This window comes from Papio anubis, chromosome 7, assembly GCF_008728515.1.
Source record: "Papio anubis isolate 15944 chromosome 7, Panubis1.0, whole genome shotgun sequence".
In the NCBI taxonomy this organism is placed as follows: Eukaryota; Metazoa; Chordata; class Mammalia; order Primates; family Cercopithecidae; genus Papio; species Papio anubis.
Genome location: NC_044982.1, coordinates 140,874,787 through 140,884,196, shown reverse-complemented (window position 1 = coordinate 140,884,196; position 9,410 = coordinate 140,874,787).

The following is a 9,410-nucleotide window of genomic DNA, read 5'->3' as shown; positions in this document are numbered from 1 at the left end:
CTTACAAAGTATTTTGAACTGAAAGAAAATGACAACATATTATATTAAAATGTTTACAAGACACCCAAAGTAAAACAGAAGTTTATAGCACTAACTACCTGTATAGAAAAGGAGAAAGGTCTCAAATCAATGGCTCCTGCTTCCACCTAATGATAATAGAAAGAAAAAAAAAAAAGAGAAAATTAAACTCAATGTATGCAAAAGAAAGAAATAAAGAAAAAAAGTAAGCAAAAAAATATGGTAGATAAAAATCAATGAAACCAAAAGCTGGGTCTTTGTGAATTTCAGTATAACGATAAATCTCCAGCCAGGCATATGAGGAAACAAATGAGAGAGAGAGAGAGACAAAGACAAAGAGAGAACGGAGAGAGGGAACAAATTTACCAGTATGAAAAAATAAAGGCTAATATTTGTAAAGATTCCATAACAATAATGAATGATTGTGAACAATTTCATGCCAATAAGTTCAACAACTTTAATGAAATGGACTTTACTGAAAGATACGCACTATCAAAGCATATTCATGAAGAAATAGATTACTTGGATAGCCTTATATGTATGAAAGTAATTGAATTTACAGCTAAGCACTTCCTACAAAGAAAACTCCAGATGGAGATGGCTCCATTGGTGAATTCTATAAAACATTTCAGGAGGAAATAGTACTGATTCCATATAAACTCTTCAGAAAATTGAAGTGATCATACTTTTCAACTAATTCTGTGAAGCCAATATTACCACGATATCAAGACAAGAGGAAACATTACAAGAAAAGGAAACGACGAACAAGTCTCTGTTATGAACATAAATGCAAAAATTATTCACAAATCCAATCCTGCAATATATAAAAATGATACTGCATCATAAATAAATGGGCTTTATCCCTGAAATGCAAGATTGTTTTAACATTCAAAAACAAATCAAGGGGACTTTTATTTTCAGTTTTGACAAAGAGGTTGGAAACTTTTATTCCTGAGCTTTCAACAGGAAAAAGCTGAACAAACTGAAAATCAATGAATTTTCTTGGAACCATGAGATAATGGAGGCCTCAAGGCAAACTGCCACCAGAACTCTGGAGGTGAACACAGGTAAACACAGGGAGTCACAGGCTAAATGGAACAGAAGCTACTGGAGCCCTAAACTGATAGGAACACTAAAAATCCTAACTTTGATGAATTCCTAGAGGCTGAATATGGTCTAGTCTGAGAGCGAGAAACATCTGGGAAGCCTGCATTTTTGTGGATTTTACTTGGAGGTACTCATGATGAAGAGTCACGAAAAACCTTCATGTTTCTGGCAGGGGAGGAAAGAAGCAAAACTTTTGAAATATGGCCATAATACTTTAGTATAAAGGTCTGTTCAGCAACAGAAAAGACTTTACCAGAACATTATCTGAGGTGGAGGAATAGAAATTACACAACTTCAGCCTTCTGTGTTTCTCTCATACCTAAGGGAGGAGGGGGGAAGCTGAGAAACACTTGTGAAGGTCACACTAGTGACACAGTCCCACTTAAAGACTGAGACTTAATCATAGGAGGACAGACTGCTTCCCCTTCTCCATACCTTACCATCACAAGTCTCCCATATAAAATAACAACGGATGAACCGGGTGTGGTGGCTCACACCTGTAATCCCAGCACTCGGGAGGCTGAGGCACGAGAACTGCTGGAACCCGGGCGTTGGAGGTTGCAGTGAACCGAGATCATGCCATTGCACTCCAGCCCGGGCAACAAGAGTGAAATTCCTTTTCTAAATTAATTAATTAAAATAAAATAAAATAACAATGGATGACACTGAAAGAACTGCAAGGCTCAGACTTGTATGTAAGAGCATTTTTAGGGAAACCCACAGACAGAGTAGGAGCCAGTATACAAGAACACAAGAAGAAATTGAAGGCTCTGGCATCTGCAACTATAGCAAACATTAAATAAGGCCTGTCTCCTAGCCAGATAAGCATAAGACCTGTCACTAAAGGCCTATTTACCTCAGATCATATTACATGATACATACTAAATGGTTTTCAACTGAAAAATTATGAAGTGTGCTAAAAAGCAAGCAAAAACATAATATGAAGAGACAAGCATCACATCCAGACTCAGATACGGCATGGATTTTGGAATTATCAGACAGAATTTCACTTGATCTTAGCCAAAAGACTAAGAAGGATAACAGACCGAATTTAAAATAACTCCGATTGATATGTTCAGAACTATAATGGTAAAATAGAGAACATGTGAGAACAGATGAGTAATGTAAAGAGAGAGCTAAAAATACTAAGAAAAAATCAAAAGAAAATGTTAGAAATTTAAGAAAAGCGCTGTAATAGACATATTTTGGTGGGATTATCAGTAAACTGTACCTGGCCAAAGAAAGAAGAAGTGAGCTTGAAGATATGTCAGTAGAGACTTAAGCTTAGAAAGCACAAACCAGGATAAAACCTCCCAATTTTACACCTAAGTCTATCGTATTAAAATGTAGAAAACTAAAGAAAAAAGAAAATCTTAAAAGCAGGCAGATGTGCACCTTAACTATAGAAGAAGAAAGATAAGAATTATAGGCCGGGCGCAGTGGCTCATGCCTGTAATCCCAGCACTCTGGGAGGCCGAGGGGGGCGGATCATCTGAGGTCATGAGTTCGAGACCAGCCTGACCAACATGGAGAAACCCCGTCTCTACTAAAAATACAAAATTAGCCAGGCGTGGTGATGCATGCCTGTAATCCCAGCTACTCAGGAGGCTGAGGCAGGAGAATCACTTGAACCTGGGAGGCGGAGGTTGTGGTGAGCCAAGATCGTGCCATTGCACTGCAGCCTGGGCAACAAGAGCAAAACTCCGTCTCAAAAAAAAAAAAAAAAAAAGGAAAAAAAGAATTATATCAGACTTCTTTTCAGAAATCATGCAAGGAAAAAGAGAGAGTAAAATATTTAAATTACCGAAAGAGAGACATATCAATATAGAATTCCATATTCAACAAAATTATCTTTCAAAAGTGAAGGAGAAATAAAATCTTTATCAGATGAACAAAAAGCTGAGGAAATTCATTGCCAACAGAACTTTTCTGAAAGAAATATTAAAAGTTCTTCAGAGAGAAGGAAAATGATATAGATTAGAAACAAATTTACATAAAACAGCATCTAAGAACGAATAAAGGTAAAATAAAATCTTTTTAAAATTCTTAATTGATCTAATACATAACTGTTGAAAGTAATAGTAGTAACAATATATTAGGTGATTATAGAATATGGATAAGTGGAATGAATGACGGCAATGCAAAATATAAGGGATTCAACTAACATGGGGGATGATCTAGGAAACCTATATTACCATGAGGACAATAGCACACACAAGCTTTAATGGGGTTGCTTGTTGGGGAGACCTTTTACAGCAGGAATCTGTCCAGAGATTACAGCATGGGGGTGGCTACTCAGAAGGGGAGAAGAACAAGGAAACATTTTGAGGAGAGGAAAAATGGAGAGAAAACTTACGATCCAGGTGATGTCGCACAGCAACAAGGAAGGGATTCTCTAGGTCAGAAAACTCCAAAGTGCCTGGCAGCTTGCGGTCTTGTAACCACAGGCTTGCTATTGTCAGTGGCCAGCAAATGTGAGGTGAGGTTTCATTGGATATGCAATGCAAGCAGTCTCTCAAGGACTAGAAATCTGCTTGTTTGAGCTCTTTTAAAAAGAACTGGATATGTAAAAATTTGTGTTTGGCCCTGGTGGGCCTTTCAGCGAATGGGTCTCAGCATGCAGGGAAGAAAGAAGCAATCTGGGGAGCAATACAGAGACATTATTTTTGACTCATTTATGTAACAGTAAACGATGGAAGGAAGGATTTGGTTGGGAATGCACTATTATAAGTGCAGTTACCTTACAATAGTGTATTCCCAACTCCTTCCTTCCGTCCTTTGTGTGAAGCTCTGTAATGTTACTTGAGAGTGAACTTCAAAGCTTTGTATATGTATATAGCAAACTCCATGGCAATCACAAATGGTGTGTGTGTGTGTGTGTGTGTGTGTGTGTGTTTGTGTTTTATATGCTAACAGAGGAGAGAAAATGGACTCATGTAATATGATCAGTTATAAGCCAGAAAAGGCAGACAAGAAGGAGGAGAAAAAAAGAAACAAAAAATATAACAAACAGAAATCAGTTACAAATATGGTAGATAAACCAACTCTATAAAAATAATAACTGTAAATGTGGAGGTCTAAATATGTTACAAAATAGAAATTGTCAGAGTGGATCTAAAAATTAAATCCAACTATATGTTGTCTATAATGTGCTTTAAATATAAATACACAGATACATTAAAAGTAAAGGGATAGAGAAAGATATATCCCGCTAGCACTAATCAGAAGAAGGCTGGAGTAGCTATATTAATTTCAGACAAAGCAGACTTCAGAAAAAAAAAATTATCAAGAATAAAAAGGGTAACATAGACAGGATAATATAAAGGAGTCAATTATCTAAGGAGACATAACAACCCTTAATGTGTTTGTACCAAATAACAATGAATCAAAATATGTGAAGCAGAAGTGTATAGAATGCAGAGAAATAGACAAATCCACTATTTTACTTGCAGACTTTTACAACCCTATTTAAATAAATTATAGATCATGTCTAACTTTTACTTAAGGAGACCAGAGAAAGAAAAGAAATTTAGGCCTAAAAGAAGCAGAAGAAAAGAATTTATAGTAATTAGAGCAGAAATCAGTGAAATTAAAAACAGAAACTTTGGAGTAAATCAATAAAACCAAATGTTGGTTCTTTAAAAAGGTAAATAAACTTGGGCTGGGCGCGGTGGCTCACGCCTGTAATCCCAGCACTTTGGGAGGCCAAGGCGGGCAGCGGATCACGAGGTCAGGAGATCAAGAACATCCTGGCTAACACGGTGAAACCCTGTCTCTACTAAAAATACAAAAAAATTAGCCAGGTGTGGTGGCATACACATGTAGTTCCAGCTACTCAGGAGGCTGAGGCAGGAGAATGGTGTGAACCCGGGAGGCAGAGCTTGCAGTGAGCCGAGATGGTGCCACTGCAATCCAGCCTGGGCGACAGAACGAGACTCGGTCTCAAAAAAAAAAAAAATTGGTTGAATTCTAGCCAGATTAACAACCAAACCAAAACAAACACAAAGAGGGAACATACAAATTACTAATATTAGAAAGAAAAAGGGGTCATTCCTGTTGATCCCATAGACATCAAAAGGATGATAAAGCGTTATTATGAAAAACCCCCATGCCACAAATGTGATGAATAGAATATTCCAATTCCTTAAAAGACACTACCCCAAATCCCACAGAGAGGATTATAGAATCTGAATAAGTCTGTGTCTGTTAAAGAAATGGAGCAATAATTCAAGAAAGAAAACACCAGGCCCAGATGGTTTCACTGGCGAATTTTACCAAAGGTTTAAGGAAGAATTGATATGAATTCTCTTCAATCTCCTCAAGAAAATAGAAGCAGAAGGAGCATCTCTTACCTCATTGCTATAAAACAAGCATTACCATAAAACCAAAACCAGATAGAGACATTACAAAAAAAGAAAACTACAGACCAGTTTCTCTCATGATCACAGATGGAAAAATCCTCAGCGAACCAAATCCAACAATGTACAATTATTTACCAGGACCAAGTGGGATTTATTCCAGTTATGCAAAACTAGTATTATATTTAAAAATCAATTAAGGCAACCCCTTACATTAATAGGAATTGATCATGGTAATACCAATCAAAATCCTGGCAAAATCCTATTTTATGGATATTGTGAAATTGAAATTTAGAGTCAATTTCAAAGTTGGAGGACTGACACTTCACATTTTACTATAAAGTTGTACAGTTATCAAGCAGAGAGGTATTGTCAAAAAATAGACCATAGATCAATGGAATTTGATAGAGTGCCCAGAAATAGACCCATACAAATACAATGGATATTTGACAAAGGAACAAAGGCAGTTCATTTTTCAACAAATGCTGTTAAACAATTGGATGTCCAAATGCAAAAAAGAAAAAGAAAAAAATTCAACAGAGACTTAAATGTTTCATAAAATATTTCAAAATATGATCAGTAATCTAAATAAAAAATGCAGTACTATAAAACTTTTAGAGGGCAGATGCAGTCAGTAATCTAAATATAAAATGCAGTACTGTAAAACTTTTAGAGGGGAGATGCAGTGGCTCATGCCTGCAATCCCAATACTTTGAGAGGCCAAGATGAGAGGATAACTTGAGACCAGGAACCTGAGACCAGCCTGAGCAACATATGGAGACTCTGTCTCCACAAAAAATACAAAATAATAGCCAGATGTGGTGGCCCACATCTGTAGTCCCAATTACTTGTGAGGCTAAGGTGGGAAGATTGCTTGAGCCAAGGAGTTTGAGGTTGCAGTGAGCTATCATGGCACCACTGTACTCCAGCATAGGTGACAGAGTGAGACCCTGTTTCAAAACAACAACCAAACAAATAGACTTTTAGGAGAAAACATGGGAGAAAATCTACGTGACCTTGAGTTTGGCAAAGCTTTTTTTTTTTTTTTAAAGGTATAACACCAAAAGCATGATCCATGGGAAAAAAATGGATAAATTATACTTTATCAAAACTTGAAAAAATTCTATTCTGCAAAAGTGGCTGTTAAGAGAATCAAAAAGCAAGACACAGACTAACAGAAAATGTTTTACACCACATAACTGATATAGAGCTTGTATCCAAAGTATACAAATAACTCTTAGACCTCAACACTAAGAAAACAACAACAACAAAAAACCAGAAAGCCCAACCTAAAAATATGTTTATCTATTCAATGCAATTGCAATAAAAATTCATTCAGGCTTTTTCTTTGGTAGAAATTGAGAAATTCTAAAATGTGCATCAAAAGAAGCTGCTTAAAGTAGCCAAAATAACTGGAAGAGAAGACCAAATTTAGGGGACTTATACTTCATGATTTCAAGATTTATTATAAAACTATGGTGAAAAATACGAAAAATTAGCCGGATGTGGTGGCAGGTGCCTGTAGTCCCAGCTACTTGGGAGGCTGAGGCAGGAGAATGGCGTGAACCAAGGAGGTGGAGCTTGAAGTGAGCCGAGACTGTGCCACCGCACTCCAGCCTGGGTGACAGAGTGAGACTCCGTCTCCAAAAAAAAAAAAAAAAAAAAAAAAGCTATAGTGATCCAGACCCTAATGTAAAAATAGATGATAGTTCATTGGAACAGAATAAAGTGTTCAGCTATAGACACATAATGACACTCACAAGAAAATGAAAAGCATTTCACAGACTGGAAAAACATTTGCAAAATGTATATCCAGACAAGGATCTATATCTAGAATATATGAAGAACTTTTACAGCTCATAAGAACACAAACAATAAGCCAATTTTAAGATTGGCAAAAGATTTGCTCAGACACTTCGCCAAAAAAGATGTACAGATGGCCAATAAGCACATGTAAATTCGCTTGGCATTATTATTCATTAGAGAAACACAAAATAAAAGAAGCTACTAGTATACTCCTACCAGAATGGCTAAAATTAGAAACACGGACCAGCTAGAGCAACTCTCATATACTGCTGGTGGGTTTGTGAAATGGTACAACCACTTTGAAAAAGTTTGGGAGTTCTTATTTATTTATTTATTTATTTTTTATTATTAGTACACTTTAAGTTCTAGGGTACATGTGCATAACGTGCAGGTTTGTTACATACGTATACTTGTGTCATGTTGGTGTGCTGCACCCATCAACTCGTCATTTACATCAGGTATAACTCCCAATGCAATCCCTCCCCCCTCCCCCCTCCCCATGATAGGCCCCGGTGTGTGATGTTCCCCTTCCCGAGTCCAAGTGATCTCATTGTTCAGTTCCCACCTATGAGTGAGAACATGTGGTGTTTGGTTTTCTGTTCTTGTGATAGTTTGCTAAGAATGATGGTTTCCAGCTGCATCCATGTCCCTACAAAGGACACAAACTCATCCTTTTTGATGGCTGCATAGTATTCCATGGTGTATATGTGCCATATTTTCTAAATCCAGTCTGTCACTGATGGACATTTGGGTTGATTCCAAGTCTTTGCTATTGTGAATAGTGCCGCAATAAACATACGTGTGCATGTGTCTTTATAGCAGCATGATTTATAATCCTTTGGGTATATACCCAGTAATGGGATGGCTGGGTCATATGGTACATCTAGTTCTAGATCCTTGAGGAATCGCCATACTGTTTTCCATAATGGTTGAACTAGTTTACAATCCCACCAACAGTGTAAAAGTGTTCCTATTTCTCCACATCCTCTCCAGCACCTGTTGTTTCCTGACTTTTTAATGATGGCCATTCTAACTGGTGTGAGATGGTATCTCATTGTGGTTTTGATTTGCATTTCTCTGATGGCCAGTGATGATGAGCATTTTTTCATGTGTCTGTTGGCTGCATGAATATCTTCTTTTGAGAAATGTCTGTTCATATCCTTTGCCCACTTTTTGATGGGGTTGTTTGTTTTTTTCTTGTAAATTTGTTTGAGTTCTTTGTAGGTTCTGGATATTAGCCCTTTGTCAGATGAGTAGATTGCAAAAATTTTCTCCCATTCTGTAGGTTGCCTGTTCACTCTGATGGTAGTTTCTTTTGCTGTGCAGAAGCTCTTTAGTTTAATGAGATCCCATTTGTCAATTTTGGCTTTTGCTGCCGTTGCTTTTGGTGTTTTAGACATGAAGTCTTTGCCCATGCCTATGTCCTGAATGGTACTACCTAGGTTTTCCTCTAGGATTTTTATGGTATTAGGTCTAACATTTAAGTCTCTAATCCATCTTGAATTAATTTTCGTATAAGGAGTAAGGAAAGGATCCAGTTTCAGCTTTCTACTTATGGCTAGCCAATTTTCCCAGCACCATTTATACCAATATCCCTGATGAACATCGATGCAAAAATCCTCAATAAAATACTTGCAAACCGGATTCAGCAGCACATCAAAAAGCTTATCCACCATGATCAAGTGGGCTTCATCCCTGGGATGCAAGGCTGGTTCAACATTCGCAAATCAATCAACATAATCCAGCATATAAACAGAACCAAAGACAAGAACCACATGATTATCTCAATAGATGCAGAAAAGGCTTTTGACAAAATTCAACAGCCCTTCATGCTAAAAACGCTCAATAAATTTGGTATTGATGGAACGTACCTCAAAATCATAAGAGCTATTTATGACAAACCCACAGCCAATATCATACTGAATGGGCAAACACTGGAAAAATTCCCTTTGAAAACTGGCACAAGACAGGGATGCCCTCTCTCACCACTCCTATTCAACATAGTGTTGGAAGTTCTGGCTAGGGCAATCAGGCAAGAGAAAGAAATCAAGGGTATTCAGTTAGGAAAAGAAGAAGTCAAATTGTCCCGGTTTGCAGATGACATGATTGTATATTTAGAAA